General features: G+C 44.7%; 1 long non-coding RNA gene across 1 annotated transcript in view; it reads left to right on the top strand.

Annotated features, from left to right (window-relative positions):
* LOC144138566 (uncharacterized) overlaps positions 1 to 4,705 on the top strand; it is a 61,766-nt gene extending 57,061 nt beyond the window's left edge. The window contains exon 4 of the long non-coding RNA XR_013315901.1: positions 4,232 to 4,705. This is a non-coding gene — a long non-coding RNA (uncharacterized LOC144138566). The remainder of the gene's footprint in view (positions 1 to 4,231) is intronic.
* Positions 4,706 to 17,238: the final 12,533 nt, after the last annotated feature.

Consider the following 17,238-nt stretch of genomic DNA (forward strand, 5'->3'; position numbering starts at 1 on the left):
CTGCGGGTACCGCTTCACGTTGTAAGGACCTTAAAGCGAAACATCAAACTACCTCCGGCGCATTCATGACCCGTTTCTTCTGTGGCTATAGCAAAATGGCACATAGCCACAGGGCAACCCATACCTGCGGTGGTGTAGAGGACAGTACTTCTAAAACAACAAAATATGCTGCTGCAACGCGCATTGCGGCACGCACTGCCGCCCGCGGTGCGTGCACTATTTCAATCAATCAATCAATCAATCAATCAATCAATCAATCAATCAATCAATCAATCAATCAATCAATCAATCAATCAATCAATCAATCAATCAATCAATCTAACAATTAACAAACCCATCAAAATAATCAACGAATCAATTAATCAAATAACCAATTAATCAGTCAATCGGCGAATCAAACAATCAAGTAATCACAATCAAAATAAAAAATAAATCAGAAAACCACCTCCCGCAGCCACTTCAACCCGAAACGTGGCGCTCAGTCTACGTTGCCGCTGAATCACTTGCAGCAAGTGACTTTTCATTTGCTCACGACCAAAGCCAGCGGTGCGAAATTTCACCAGGATTTAATTTCTCGATACGCTAGCACAGCAACCATTTGCGACCGTTTTCGCAATCACAAAACTTGTCAAGACACTCCGAGCGAATAGCTTCAACGTAACGCGAAGTGCAGCACCCGTTCATTGGTCGCTTCAAACATGACGTAAAAATACAACCATGGCCTCTTCGATATACCAGTCCTGGGCAGTCCGCGGGCAGTTCGAGGACTGCGTTCGGACCGGAGGTCCCATAAGAATGCACGGAAAATCGAGCGCTGGACCGCGTCTCGGGCAGTACTTCCGACGGTACGACACTGATAATCGAAGAGGCCCTATTACATGGGGGGAATGAGAGGAGGGGGCGCGAGTGAGGAAGACCACGGAGGGAAACCCGAATGGCGCGACCTGTGTGCGATTAACAGCTGTGCAACGTGCACAAATTTAGCGTAACCTCCCCCAGAAAGACGCGCCCCACGTCAGAAGCAATACCACCTACTCACGGCAGAGGCAATCACTAAGTGAACTCGCGTTTATCATGGCCCTTGATTGCAGCACTATTTCAACAAGGGTGCGAGCCATGGCTCAGCCGCCATATTGGCGCACGCGCAAACAAGAAAAGGCGACCGCGATTCACTAAAAAAATACCCGAGGGCGATAAAACGACAGTTGATAACGGTAACAAGACATCCGATATCGGAATCAATAATGAGCAAATGTTGCGTACAGTAAACCACCGAACCATGAACCGCTCTCACACGTCATCACTGGCGTCCCCGGCTGAACGAGGGGCGGTCGGGTAAATTGATCGCCGCTGAAGTATTTCGTGACTTAAGGCGCGCAGCAGTCTCAGCGGCATGTTCTGCCCACTATGCGTGTGCAGAGGACGCTGTAGAAGAAGCGGTGCTCACCATTTGAGGATTTTCGACGAGTCACTCGTTCGCCCTGCTTACGTAGTCGAAGAACGCAGAACGCTGTGATTCGCCGGTGATGATGACAGTGGACGACGACACAAGGGCACGTGCGCACGTGCTGCGGGGAGATTGGTCACGTGTTTGTCTAGGTAATAAAATGTACAGAAAAAAGATAATCGTAATAAACATTATCAAAACATAACTGCACGGGATAACGCGTAATTATAAAATGATGGTAATTTCTATGAATGACTCTAAAATTTTAGGAATAGCTGCGCAGTGTATCGGTCAGAGATCGGCCAACCTGTTAAAAAAAGAACCAAAAGAAGCCAACGAAAGATCAATTTGCTCTGAATAACTAACGTGGACTGCGATGAAATCCCTAAATAGCCGGTAGTTATGGTTTCCGTACCAATTCAAGCGAGTGGCCTGCTTCAAAAAATAAACCTATATTAATCATATAAACCTAACAAAGGCGCAGTCACCGCTTTAGCCCTGGTCGATCCCCTTTGTGGGTACGTTTCAAACACTTCAATGACATCATCATCATAGTCGTCATCGTCGTCGTCGTCACCTTCATCATCATTTTGTCTACCGCCGACGGAAAGTGTCCCTCAAAGCCGTGAGATGCCACCACCCGAAATTAAACTGGTGTTTGAGCCGGCCTTTCTTGTCATCGACAGACAACCTTGCTCTTTTCTAACACCAGCCTGAATACAGAGAGAGAGAGAGAGAGAGAGAGAGAGAGAGAGAGAGAGAGAGAGAGAGAGAGAGAGAGAGAGAGAGAGAGAGAGAGAGAGAGAATGAACGTTTAATCGAGCAAACCGCTAAACCTGTTGTAGTTGAGCCGTCACTTCGTGGGGTAGGTAATATTATTTATTTGAATGTGGCCGCTTCCCTGAGCAGAGGAAAATTTCTCACTGCCCCATTCGAACGTCATGATCTTGCCGTAAAAACTGCTGTAATTATTTCGGTTGTAAGGAAATTTGCTCCTTCTTTTACGAATTGGTCACGGCCACCGGAAGACACCTATGTTGGTATGTGCTTCTTTTTATGTCTCCCCTACGGAGTGCACATGACTTTTACACCAAACTCCGTATATTTCACGGTTTCTCCATATAGCGTGCACGTACCGATAGGCGTATAACGGAAAACTTCATGTAACGACATCGTGTAGTTACAGAAAGCAATCGTAACTCTTGATTAATCTGAACTATCCCGAAACAAATCATACTAAAATTGGCTGCTGAGACGACTCTATGATTACGCTAAATTTGATTTACTTGTCGTAATTAGTTACTAGCGTTCACAACTGCATTGCGAGTGGCTCACGATGAAGTTTGGACACTACAGAATTCACTTCTGCTGTCATTATATGGCTGTCTACGCAAAGAGTATGGCTGCAGAAAACGGCTGTAGTTCCTATTTTATCAAAACAATTTCGAAACAGATCATGTGTCGATTGACCGCATGGAACGCTTGGAGAATTTTAGAAGCTCATGACTGCGGTGCGCAAAGGCCACGCAGAAAACGCGCGCCAATTTTTCGCTGATATTTACTTTTCTCCGTCCCGGCGTGCTTGGTTCGCGACGACAAAAGAGAGTGCCTTCTGGCGTCACCTGGCTTCTTCGACTCGCATTCGCGGGACACAATGAGTATCGACTGGCAGCATGAACTCTTTGACGTTGTTGCTTTGACGTCACAGCGTGGTGACATTGCCTACGTCACGGCTGACGTCACCGGGAGCCATCCACCTAAAAATAAACACGGAATTTTTTTCTGCGTTGAAAACAAACAATGACTCGTTCACATTCCTCGCAGTGCGTAGATTTTTGTGTGGCGCTGGGGCCTAAGCGAAAGTATAGGGGCTCTAGGCAGACGCACTTCAACAAGCGTGGCATCGTGGCCCCCTGACAAGTTTCCTATTCTTACTTAGCCTGGCTCACGCATAAGCTCGAAAGTTGCCTGTGCCTGCTAAAAGTATTGCTACTAAGAAGGGAAGTTTTCTAGAAGTATGAAAATAGGCCGATAAACAGACATTTGGTCAGGAAATTAAAAAGCGGCTTGCAGCATGAACAAGAACATATGGCCCCTGTTGTTGCATTTGTCGTCACGAGCCACAAGAATCCATGTCGGTTGCCAGGCCAAGTAAGAATAGAACCCTGTCGTCTGTTACGCTGCTCTCCTAATAAAAAAGGTCGTAAAAAGGTAGTAACTGCCGTATTTACTAACTCCTTACGACCCTTACTACCCCGCGGTTTTGTACGTAGGCTCTGGCACTAACAACGGCATGGTTAGTAAATTAACTGAGTGTAGGAAGTGGTAGCACTAGATTAAGGTCGTGCTTGTGACTAGGTTGTGCATGGCCAGTTAGTAAACGCATGTAGCTCAGAAGAGTGCTATCGCTGGGACTTTACTAGTGGGGGTAGTGGTGCTTACTGCCTGCTTCGGATAGTAATTTTGACAAGTGCTACATTTACTACCTCCAGTTACTAAGTACCTAGTGTATACTGGGACAAGTAACTTGTTAGTATTCCATTAGTGAATGCTCCGACCTTTTTTTTAAGAGTGTGACTTCCACAACACACGCGGCTAAACAGATAGGTTCCTTTCTAGTACACTAAAGTATAAGCTATTAAACTAATATTAACTTTTGGTTATGCTATTATAACAACAAAAGAAAATTCTGTGCTACCACGTCATGATTAATTACGCTCGCTGATAGCATCAAGCGTTCTGATTTCAATAAAGACCTCTCTCTTTCTTTTTCGCTCACTTTAGGCCGCTTGACCAGCATTTGATGAAGCCGGTGAAGCCATAAAAATGCTACGTCAAGTCAGACCAGACGCTGATTGACTAGCACGCCCCGGGAGCACGCGCTCGCCCCCCGATCTCGACTGGGAAACAAACATCCTGGTACCTGGAAATTTCTCTAATCTGCCCTCCGATGCCTTCAGCAGGGTCCTTTTTGCGATGGAAGCCGAGAGCAGGCAGCACACCGCTCGACTGCAGCGCCCTCTCAGTAAACTGGCCCTTTTTTGCTACTGAGACGTTATTCTTAAAACTTAACACTTGTTTTGGTGCCTTCTAGGGGCAATATTATTTCTTTTCATCTTTTTTTGGCCTGAATAAATTTATTCGGACATTTTTTGACCATGAACATTACTGTTGTTGCCTCTGATCGTCTGCTCACCGCAGGGTGCAGACGACCACAGCTAAAAGCGGCGCGCAACCAGACAACACTAATTTTGAACTTTTAATTGCTAACAAAAATATACTAGGCCAGAAAACATAAGCAAATAAATAATGTTTTAATAAAAAATTGTTAGAACAGCAGTTTTATTTTTTAAATTACCTCCTCGGCAAACACGGTGAGAGCGCTTCAAGGTGCACTGAGAGGGCGCCACGGTCGACTTGTGTGCTGTTTTTCGCGCGCTTTCATCGCTGCGGCGACACACCGCTGTAATGCAAAACTGGCTCGGACGGCAGACTATCCAGATTTCTAGGGACTATAGTCCCGGTGCTCACCGGTTGAGTACGGTTGCCGTCAAATCAGTCTGTTTCGTGAAATGGAGGTTGTACTAGTACTGTAATTCATCCCTCATGGCAGGAATACGTTCCCCACTGCTCAAGATACCCGAGGGAAACTCTCGAAAGCCACACCGAGATCACCATCATGACCTGTTCCTCATGCCGTTAACAGACGAGGCCACAAGGCTGTAAGAGTGCCGGGGGCTGGCGGCGGAGAGTAGAAGAATGAATGAATGAATGAATGAATGAATGAATGAATGAATGAATGAATGAATGGCGTTACTGGGAAGGAGGCCGTAGGCCCTGGTTGGGATTGGGTCAAAGAATAAAAAGCAACAAAGTAAAGCTTATGGTCCCTGTTCTTGTCGTTGTTGTTGTTGTAAAATTTTATTTTGAGCCTGGTGACGTGGGAGTGGTCTCTCACTCCAAGAGACCATGGGACGACCGTGCTGTCTCAGCCCTGGACACCAGGAGTTGCTGCGAATCCAAGCCGGAGCTGGTCGTCGGGTTCTCCCACAGCTCGGCACTCATACAAAAAAAAAAACAAAAAAAAAACATGGCGCATTTACTAACAGAACACTGACCCGTTACTTGTCACGTGCTTTTACTTACTGGCCCTGCATAACCTAGTAAAGAGTTACGCGTGACAATGTGGATCCGCTGAGCGCAAAGCATGACATAGCACATTCGGCACGCACACATCACACTTATACAACAAATAAATTGAGCAAGAAAACCAACGGTATTCACTGGGAGAGCGAGTATAACATAGTTACCTTAGAAATACATCTGCTCTTGCTTCTATACCCAGCAGCGGAAGAGTCGGTGGACTTGTCGCAAAAAACAAATATTTTAGCAAAAATTTTAGAATTACGTATTTCAATGCGAGCATATATAAATCAGCACGTGGAATTAAAAAAAAAACGTTTCAATCGTGAGGTGGAGTGGCAAAAGTGCTGTAGTTATTATATTCAATAACTCATATAATGTTGTTACTATCACTGAATGTTAGTGTCAAGCAAGCAGCAGTTACTAAGTGCACTGTCTAGACTAGTAACAATAGCATTTAGGGTCCATACTTACTGCAGGACCTACGTTCCGTTGTGCGGGGCAGTAACGTTCGTAAGGAGTTAGTAAATACAACCCGTTGCTACCTTTTTATTAGCCTTTTAGTTAACCATTTCGGCCCTGGAGCTGTCAATTGGCTCCATGACATAAAAGTTCCTCTAGCGCATAGAAAACGAAACCGAAACTGCTAGTTTTCTGGGAAATTTGTCTTCAATGATGCCTATTGCGATAGACATCACCGTTGTTGCGTTCTAGTGGAGCTGGACGCGACACAGAAGAATAAGCTCCGGTGAAGACGAAATTTCGACATTGATGGTGAAAAAAAAAAAAAAAAAAAAAACGGAGGTCCTAGCTTCGTTCCCAAGCTTGTAAATCTATGAACACTTTCAATCCGAAGCTCGCTTTTTGTGTGTAGGCTCATGTGCTCCTAACGTAGGAAAACTTGAAAAAAAGATATTTCTGAACAACATAAAAATTTTAATTGCCAGATGTCCTAATTAATTGCTTCGTTAATAAATCAGTTATTACTTGCACTACCAGCTCTATTTTTTGTTTGTGGCCTTATGTGACCCCAAATTTTAAGAAACCTCACAAAAACACTGTTATGCTTGAAATAAAAAAAACTAGGGCTGAAAGGATAAAGAGTGAGGGAGGGAAGAAGTTGGGGATAATTAGGTAGGATGGCGGTTTTGCGAAAATACCAGAGTCCAGAACCCGGCGGACAGTTCCATCGAACTTGAGGTTTTTATTTAACACACAGCCAAAAGAAAAGAAAAAGAAGGTCGTGCGTGCGTTCAGACTAATTTGGTAGGAAACCTGTTGTCCAATCTCCGCATAGATATGTGCCTTATTTGAAGCTACCAACCAGACTACTTTTTCTAACAGGCGGAGTTATGTGTGCACACCAAGATCATATGAATGAGGTCTACAAACATACTACAAACACACGCCCAGCAACACTTTCTCATATGAATGAGGTCACGTGGGTCAAAGTTAACGTTCAAGTCATAGTTTTAGCTTTCTGCTTAAATCTGTGTCCGGGAACACGCAGTCGGAGCACACACCACACTGCCTCGAACAGGACTAATCGCGTAGTTCACCGCACAATCGAGAGTAGAAGGTCCGTTCTCAGAAGGTCGAGGTGATCGTTCTCTGATGCAGGCCAAATTGGTTGATAAGCTCGAAAAAATTCAGAACAGAACTGCGCGGTCTGTTTTAGGGCGGTACAAGCGGAGAGACAGCTGTACTGCTATGAAAGCTGAATTGGGTTGGGAATTGCTCTCTTTGCGTAGGAAAAAAAAAAAAAAAAACTGCGTTTGAAGTTTTTCTTTTTTGTCTTTCATGGGCAGACTGGAATTGACCGTCATAACTATTTCAGTGAACCCAGTTACATATCTAGTCGTAATGACCACCGACAAAAAGTGAAAGAGTACCGTGCAAGAACAGCCATGTTTTACAATTCCGTTTTTGAAATGGCCATCAGAGATTGGAACCGGCTGCAAGACAAGCAAGTGTGCTGTATGAACGAAGGATTGTTTTATTCCAGTCTGTAACTCCCCTGCTATAACGACTTTTTTTCGCAAAGCGGGGCACTCCCTGAATAAAGAATATGGTAATGTCAATTTCGGAATGAGGGCATTACATCCTTTTGAAAAGGCGGGACACTTCCAGATCATCATCATCATCGTCGTCGTCATCATCATAATCAGCCTCTCTACGCCCACTGCAGGGCAAAGGTCTCTCCCACAAATCTCCAATTATCCCCGTCCTGTACTAACTGCGATCAATCTACCCCCGCAAACGTCTTGATATCATCTGCCCATCTAACTTTCTGCCGCCCCCTGCCACGCTTGCCGTCCCCAGGGATCCACTCTGTTACCCTTAATGACCAACGGTTATCTTGCTTTCGCATTACATGCCCTGTCCACGTCCATTTCTTTTTAATTTCTTCTAATATGTCCTTAACACGCGTTTGTTCCCTGACCCAACCCGCTACCTTCTTGTTCCTTAACGTTACACCTATAATCTTCCATTCCATCGCTCGCTGAGTCGTCCTCAAGTTAAGTTGAACCCGCTTTGTGAGCCTCCAAGTTTCTGCCCAAGTAGTAGGCCAAGTAGTGACTCCAGATCCCAACCATGAGGCACCTCCAGGTAAGGTGACACAAACTCGAAATGACGGCGTGTCCGTGTCACAAAATGGGCAAATGGGCCGGCCAAGTGACGTTAGGAAAGTGCCGTTTTATAAGGACGTCCGAGGTGTAAGCCACGTTCGTGTAAGCTTCGTTTATAGAAGTTTCAACTTATCTTAAGAGTCCGTTTATGAGAGAGAAGAAACCATCAGCTGCCGAACATTAGGTCCGCCCAGGATTGGGCATCGCGCCACCACCAGGACAGCGCACCAAAAGGAGACCTTCACAAGGAGACCTGTGGACTATGGCAAGTACCACGGGGATAGATAACGGAATGCAGATGCCTTCACCCGCTTAACCCACTTTCCGCAGCCCTGACAAGACCTCAAGCCACACTGTTTCAAATACTGAATAATCATCCTCATCATTGGACCCAATCGCGCGGTGCCTTTAGTTTATTTCACTAGCTGCGCGCGGGATGCTACATTGTTATCAGCAGTCCGCATGCATCAGCACATCTATACTCGGGAACAAGTTAAGAACGACAATAGCTCATGTACGGTATCACGCCGCCCAAGCGACGGACCCGGATGTCAACGGGCGCGCCCATTTTGAAATGATATTGGTATGAATGCGTGATGTCGTCTGCCTTTTCTCACGTAGTTTGTTTGTCGTTGCTGCAGTAGTTTATAAGCATATTAAGTCCGAAAAATCACGGAAACAACTCGTGCCATGTTCAAAATACTCCCAGTAACGCACTGCTTGCGCCGCGCGGAGTAACACCCGGCCGTGGTGATGAGGCACAGCGCTAACTTCCGTTGCCGTTCTTAAGTTGTAACCGAGTATGTACTAACCACAGGTGACCGGTAAAAAGGAGGCTCATGGGTACATTGTCTGCTCCCGCGGAGACCCGCCACTTCCGCTTAGAGAGCTTTTCTGGCCTCCCGCACACCGGTAGCTATCACTCGCGTGTGTGCGTGTTGTTTATCGCTTTCCTCAAGAAAAAAGAAACGTTCATGCATCGCGCATTCAATGAAAAACAACGATTAATCGTACTAGGGGCTTCTCCGAAAGGTAAGCACTCTGTGACAAATAAACACGCACACACGCGCGGGAAAGCCGCTGGCGTACGGGAGGGAAGGAGAAATGTCGAACCGGAAGTGTCTGGAGCAGACGACAAATCCATGAGTCTTTTGGGTGTTTTATCGGTCATAGTTTACAGTCTACTGTGACCGATTGAAGAAATAAAATTAAACCCAGTTACACCCAGCGTGACATCTTCTGAAACAGCGGAGCCGTGGGTTTCTTGTGTCGGCTCAAACATCAATGGGCGCTCGTCCGAGAACGGCAGCGCCGTCGCCGCGCAAGATCTACGGTTCGCACAAAGGAATCGGCAGCTAAACATCAGCGACGGAAGGCTCCCTCCCCCAGCAGCAGGGAGAGGAACACGCCTCTGCCAGACCACTGCGTCTTATATCTGTATGTCTGGGAACCTGCTCCTACCCCTTCAGGACCACGACCTGCAGGAGACAGACGAAAAGGCTTGATAAACAACCGTTCGGCTCTTAAAAGCAACGATAAACGTTCTGGCCTTTCCATTTCAAATTGGGGAACAGAAAAGTTTATACCAGCTGCGAAACTCCCCATAGGCTGTTGCGACTCAGCCACACCGCTGGACTTTGCTTCAACACTCCTCGCCCGTCGGGGCATTGTTCTTTGGCTTCGGCTCATCTCTCGCTATGAAGTAAACAGGTTACGTTTTGCCTACGGCTTCTAGGCTTCTTCACGGCTGCAACATTGGCTGGCCGCTCGCTTAAAACCACTCTACCACACGTATGTCGGAGGCGACGGAGCTCGGCTCGGGTCGGCCTTAAAGGAGCCATGAAGAGAAAATACAACTTCGTTTAATTTGAACGAACGAGCATTCAGTATCTCACTCAGCTCCATTAGAGCCACAAAAGATGTTTTTTTAACAAAAAAAAGCAAGAAGTATTTAAAAACTTTCAAATTTTGCGCCACAGTGACGTGTTATGAGCAAGAATGACGTCATACGGGCCAACAATAAAACATAATTTTCAGTGCGTTAACTGCACGTTAGCATTCAAGTGATGCGGTCAAATGGAACTAGAGGCCCCATTACAGACGTCCAGTCATGTGTCGTCGCGACAGGTCAGTTAGCCGGCCGCCAATCGCACAAACCAGGTTCCGTGAAGTCATAGAAAAGTTGCGGGAAATTGGCTAGGGGGTCGCGACTGCTTCAAACGTTTTCTTTAATATCTCCGTTATTTGTTCGAAGATTGCGATGATATTGGTATCATTGTTATCGGCACTAAGCAGTCTATCTAATAAACCCAACTTGTATTTTGTCTTCATGGCTCCTTTAACGTACCCAACAAGGCCCATGTATCGAAAGCCGGTCTTCGGTTGCCCCCCCCCCCCCCCCCCCCTGCACCGGGCCAAGCACAGGGCAAGTTGACTAGCCTGTCGTCTGTCGGCAGAACACTGAAGTAGTACTCAAGTGCTTGCGGCTGCTGCTGTAAGTAATGAAAAGAAAAGCCTAAAAAACACAAATACATTTCACCTAATAATGTATTTTAATTTAAAAAGCAATATTTATTTTACAAAATAATTTTGAATAATATTTTTTTAGCGAAGTTAAGTTTTATCTCCTAGGTGCCACGCGCGTCGACTTGCCCCTCAGCTTCCACGGAGCAGGGGGGCTAGCGCCGCCAGGATTCGAAGCGGAGTTTCGCAATTGTATATATTGAGTAACTCTGCTTCCAAGGACCCTGCACCTATTGTCGGTTTTCTTCATGGGCCACGTTAGAATGCCACAATGAGTTAGACGCATCTAAGGTGTCACTTATCTGGCACATTCGTAGCAGTTAACTGGCGGCCGCGATCGCAGGCTGTCGGGGCGCTACGTTGCCATCGCCACTTTTACAACCCGATGATGCCATCGTGGTGTAGGCAGACATTTCTGGCCTTATTCGCTACAGCTTGGGTAGCCTGGACAGCACCTTGTGTAGTGGGATGTCGGCTAGGGGGTGTCAGTCAGAGATCCAATTGTATTTGAGTTTCTGGGTAAATTTGATTCGAATTCGCAGTTTATAGTCGTAAAGTTACCTGGGCGAAGCCCGAAGCCTGGTACTTGCATAGCACATTAACTGCAAGCTTTTAAAGAAGCTCCGCAGCAGAGGACGTTTCCCCTGGCGGAGAGTAGCTGAAATAGCTCCGGACAGGCTAGTGACATAGAGGATGAACCTGTCCCGTGAAGCTCATTACCCGGCTACATGACCGGGCGCAGGAAGGCTCTCGCCAGATTTTTTTTTTACCCAGAGCCTAAATGTCTAGGGTTTCACACGTTCTTTATGTCTGCGAAAAATGGAATCTGCCGAGTCTCCACGAGTATGAAGCGCGAGGAGTTGGAAAACGAACGTCCCGTTGTGTTTGCCACTAGCACGCCGTCACCCCTAAGTTGCACGGTGCTCAAAACATGATTTCGACCTCAAACTTACTCGCTTTCCTCTTGGATTCACGTTTTGAGTAGATTACTTATCAACAGTAACAATTTTCAATGTCAAAACACGAATTAGACTTTGAGCTTATACGTCTCATCCCTTGTATGTGCATTTTGAGTGTATTAGTTATCCATACGCACCATTTTCAGTATCAGACATTCAAAATATAAGTGTCGGCGTCTGCCTATGGGATTTTATTAGGGATGACCGCCATCAACGCTCAAGGAAATTAAACTTTGCTCGTACCTTTCATCTAACTTCTATGTGTGTGTGACCTCTATATCGTATGCTAGAGAGGTCAGTGACCTTCACAGAGTAGAATCACTGCTTTTTTTTCGCTACACCGTCCCGGTATACCGCAGATGTAATATATATATATATATATATATATATATATATATATATATATATATATATATATATAAATATATATATATATATATATATATATATATATATATATATATATATATATATATATATATATATATATATATATATATATATATTGTAAGCACTGGTAGCACTGGTTAGGGCGTCGACGCCAGAGGAATATGCATCCGGAGGACAATCCTCCAGTAGTTGTACAAACGCTATGTGTCAAGTACTAGCAGAATGGTATGCGCCACTAGACTTTCTTTTTAACCCCTTCTTTTTAACCTTCATCTTTGACCTTCTTTTTAACCCCCGGGCTGTGACTCGAGTGTCTACGACATGTCGAGAGTGGTCGACCAGCGTTGAACCCTCTTAAGTTACCTTTGGCACCAAGACTGCCAGAACAGAGGCCCTCACTATGCATGTAGCGAATCAGAAAATGGGAAATGAGGGGCTCAATGAATTAAGACAGATTAAGGGTTGGCAGTCAAGAAAACCTCGGAAAGCAAAGGGTATGCGGTAGGTCATAGAAACAGATGTAGAATTTTTTGAGTCAGAAAAGCAGTGGTGATATATATATATATATATATATATATATATATATATATATATATATATATATATATATATATATATATATATATATATATATATATATATATATATATATATATATATATATCAGTGTGTGGAACCGAAAAAACTACCGGTTTGATTACGGTTCTGGTTTAGGCGAAATCATTTCGTGTTCCGGTTCGACAAAATCACGTACCGAACTGGAGCTTGAACCGGTTCACGAACTGGTTCGACGTGTTGAATTATCACAGAAATTAGAAAAAAAACATTTAGTAGTTCAAAACGAGTCAAATCAAAATACAAAAAAAATTCAAAATGCTGCTTTTCCCGAAGGGCGGTGGCGCAATCGCAAAGCAAACTTTAAACAATTACGATATAGTAGAAAAACACATGAAGAGGCTACGATTTACCACCTACTTTCTTGTCCAGACTTTATGTTGTCTTAGCGACTATTCATAAAGCCACGGCCAAGAGATATGACGGTGAGATATATTTTCTGGCCTTTCCTTTTTTTGTTGAAATCGCAATCGTTGCTATGGAATCCCCTTTCAGCTAACCTTGAAGCCTTAAATTTAGGCCTGCGTACTGGCGCGTTCAAATACCAGCGGTAAATACCAATGGCCCAAATATTTTATATTTGTAACAAAACAGAAAAATCCTACAACAGGCACAAAATACTACAAATGAATTAGACTATTTGGTCACCCTGAATAATTTGTTAGCTGTCCCCTTATCGAATGTGTTAGCCACACTTTTGTTAAAAGTTGGGCAGTCAGTACAAGTGCACCTTCGAAAAAAAGCAGATCTGAAAGAGACAAAACTGCAGAACAAGCAGAAAAGATGATCGCTAGGTGAATGGGACAGTGCGAGTTACTGGCCTGCTTTTCTGCACGTGTCATCTGCTTTATTACTGTTTCTGCTTCCAAGGCAAGGTCGAGGGCTGCAGTTTCTTGCCAAGGGATTAAGTGCGCACCTTAACAATTTTCCCTGACATATTTGTTATTATTTGTATCTGTAAAAAATTGAACTTGTCCACTTTACTGTCCTCAAAAACTGACCACGGAACTCACTTCCTTCGCATTGATGACACGTTTGGTTGTGAAAGGCGGTGCAAAAAAAAGTATACAGCAATATCCTCGTTTTGGTGCTTTTTTTTACTTGTTCGGTTTTGCTTACTTTTTGCGTAATATTTTAAAACAACGTGATTCGCCTTTTTTTTTTGTTGTTTTCCCTGTAAACACATTTAAAAAAACTGGCGCATTTTATGCCCCGTACTATATCTCTGCTCCGAGGCGCAGCTTATGTTACAGGCCGGCAGACTTATTTTAACCAGCTGGTTATATTAAACGTGGATCAAAATCTCGATACACGGACGTTCTCGATTTCCATCTACTTCAGAAAAAGGGTCGTGGAGAAGGGAGATCGAGGCCAGTTGTGGTCAGCAGCAAACGGCTTAGCCGTTTTAACCACTTAGCCGCTTTAACCACAGCAAACGGCTTAACCACTGAGCAGCTCCTGCGGTCACACTTGTCAATTATTAACAATTTGCAGGTGTCGGAGCTTTTAAACAAATTATTAAATGCAAAAAGGTTTGCACACATCGGGTGTGGGCTTTCGCTGTTGCGCAGTGGAGCACTCCTGCAGCCTGATTGCTCCAATAAAGTCGCAGCTAGGGAAGGGCAAAGTCGTTTTATATCCCCTGAAAGCTGCCGAGAATGAAATTTTATTTGGTCAGCTTGCACTACGCACGTGCTTCCGGCAGCAACAGACCATTGCTACATTGGTGCTCATTCATTTCCCCTGTTGTTACAGAGAGCGTGATAGTGTTCAATTGTCTGGAGGGGAAAGTGCGCGAGCGGGTACGAAGTTGATGGTACGTGAAAGAAAAAAAGGCCTCAATTGCATTGCCTGTGCAATATCAACAACGGAGGGTCGAACCGTTTCGCCATGAACCTGTAACCATTATTTATTTTTTCGGTTCAGTTCCGGTTCGGTTCTGGTTCAACAACCTGATATATATATATATATATATATATATATATATATATATATATATATATATATATATATATATTATAAGGTGGATTATAGCTGGGGACCAGCACGACGCTTGGAAAGAGGCAGAGACCAGAGACGGGCAAGGCGGCGCAGACCGATGTCTCGGTGCGTTCTCTTAGAGCGAGCCACTCGCGATGCTGACCGTTCCTCTTCTTCTCTCGCCCAGCGCCTTGCGCCTGCCATCATCATGCGGCACATAGCAGTCCTTCCTCCGCCACATACCCCGTCGGTTGCACAGTGGAGATTGGCGCACACTAAGCGCAAGGTATGTCGTCGTGTCGGGGACAACTATCTCCAGTACAATATATATATATATATATATATATATATATATATATATCAGGTTGTTGAACCAGAACCGAACCGGAACTGGATTGGTATTTTTGCCTGAACTGAACGCGAACCCAAACCGTCGGCAGTCTACAACACCAAAGGAGGCATAGGGGTGTGTTAGGCAATGAAGTTAACATTTTTTTAAATATACGGAAGAAAGAAAGAAAGAAAAACACGCGCCCAGAGTGGGGACCGAACCCACGCCTTGCGATTAGATCTCGAATGCCTTACCAATTCGGCTATCTGGGCGACTGTGTTCTCCTTCACGTTCTGGGTTATTTATATTTACTAGAAGTGTATCTGACGCTTGAGGGTGGTAGCCAGCGCCACTATGACTACACGGGGAGGAGGGGACCTTCTTTTCAACCCCCGGGGCGTGGCTCGAACGTCTACAGCCTGTCATGAGCGGGTTACTGGCGGGAAGCCCTCTTATGCCACCCAGGCATCAAGGCTGCCAGAACCGAGACCCTCGCTAGGATTTCGCAGAATAATATAGTAAGGAAATGAGATGCTCGTTGAGGAAATACAGAAAGATAGGTTGGCAGTCTACAACGCCAAAGGAGGCATATGGGCGTGGTTAGGCTCTTTTCTTTACTACGGGAAATGAAGTTAACATTTTTTTAAATATACGGAAGAAAGAAATAAAAAGTCGCGCCCAGAGTGGGGACCGAACCCACGCCTATCGATTAGATCTTGAATGCAAAGGGGGGCACCCCTTGCGTTCTGCGGCTTCGTATGCTTTTGTGTCGCCTAGAGCCTACGTTTTTGCTCGATACATCTTCTTGCCCCGCCCACAACTGAAATGTATTTAAACCCAACTTATCTGCACTATTTGTATCTTTGAAAAATGCCGGCCCCCGGTCGAAAGGTTAGAATAAATATTGTTATGTTTTTCAATGTGACTTCTCTATCGTACAGTTAACCTTATAGCCAGGAACCCTTGTTCATAACTATACACACACACACACACACACACATATATATATATATATATATATATATATATATATATATATATATATATATATATATATATATATATATATATATATATATGCTAGATATGGCATTTGTAATGAGATAGGTCAAGCCATTATGATCACTGGATAGGGTCGTGTCGTTGAACGGCCGTGAAGTAGAAGTCTAGAAAGCACAACAGCGCCCGATCTTTTTTGAAATGTCGGCACATTAAGCTGCTTTGTCGAAAAGGGAGAATCATTTTAGTGTTCCAGGAAGCGCGCGCATGGAGTCAAATATATTTTATGTCGCACCGGGAAAGGGGAGGTTAGAGATTTTATTTTAATGCGAAGGCATTAGACGCACAATTAGACGTAAATCCGCTCACTGTCGTCGTAAAAACGACCGACAGCGCAAAGAGATTCAAGGCGCCACGACGCATTAATTCAAGTTTGCTGCTTTAAAAGACTGGTTTCTCCATAAAAATGATGCTGCGATTTCATCAAAAGCTCCGAAAATATAAAAAAAATGAAAGAAGCTCACACTAATGCGTAAGACTTGACGGTAGTGAAGCTGTTCGCAACCTTCACGAGAATCCCGGCGTAAGGTAAAAAACTGCGCGATTTTGAACGGCCGCAAAAAGGGAGGAAACACAGGACAGGCGCAGACTTGCAATTAACATTTATTACACCAAAGTCACATATCAGTACATCCGGAAACACCGCCACTGCGCATGCGCAATACAAAAAACCAATGGGACTTCGCATAACGATAATAAAAACCAACAAATCAAACACCCCAACTCCGGTCATCAATAAATTTCATCTCACTGTTGTGCAACCATATCGACGTTTCGCTGACGCACTCTTGACCCATCTTTTTTATGTAATATGCTTCGCGTATCTCCCTCGCCCGGCTATCACGGCACCGGCACAGGACCTTAACCTCCTTCAAGATTGGCTTACACGGCTTACACGTGCATGCCGAGCAGTGAGTGGAGAGATGCGACGGAGATGCGACATCACGACGGTTTAAGTCTACGATTGCAGCCGGTTTGCTTCTTCTTCGCTGCCGCAACGATCCTTTATACTGCACCATTGTTGCTATAAGTGTCAGCTTCGTTCATTTGTTTGGAAGTGACAATCATTTGACACCACCTTGGAGGGTCGCACGCCATGACGTGTATTTCTAGTTCGGAGGAAGTGTTGCCACGATAACGTTAAACGCTAAAGTTCTTTTT

Source organism: Haemaphysalis longicornis, unplaced genomic scaffold (genome assembly GCF_048455015.1).
Source record: "Haemaphysalis longicornis isolate Haplotype H1 unplaced genomic scaffold, Haemaphysalis longicornis Haplotype H1 scaffold_5, whole genome shotgun sequence".
Classification (NCBI taxonomy): Eukaryota; Metazoa; Arthropoda; class Arachnida; order Ixodida; family Ixodidae; genus Haemaphysalis; species Haemaphysalis longicornis.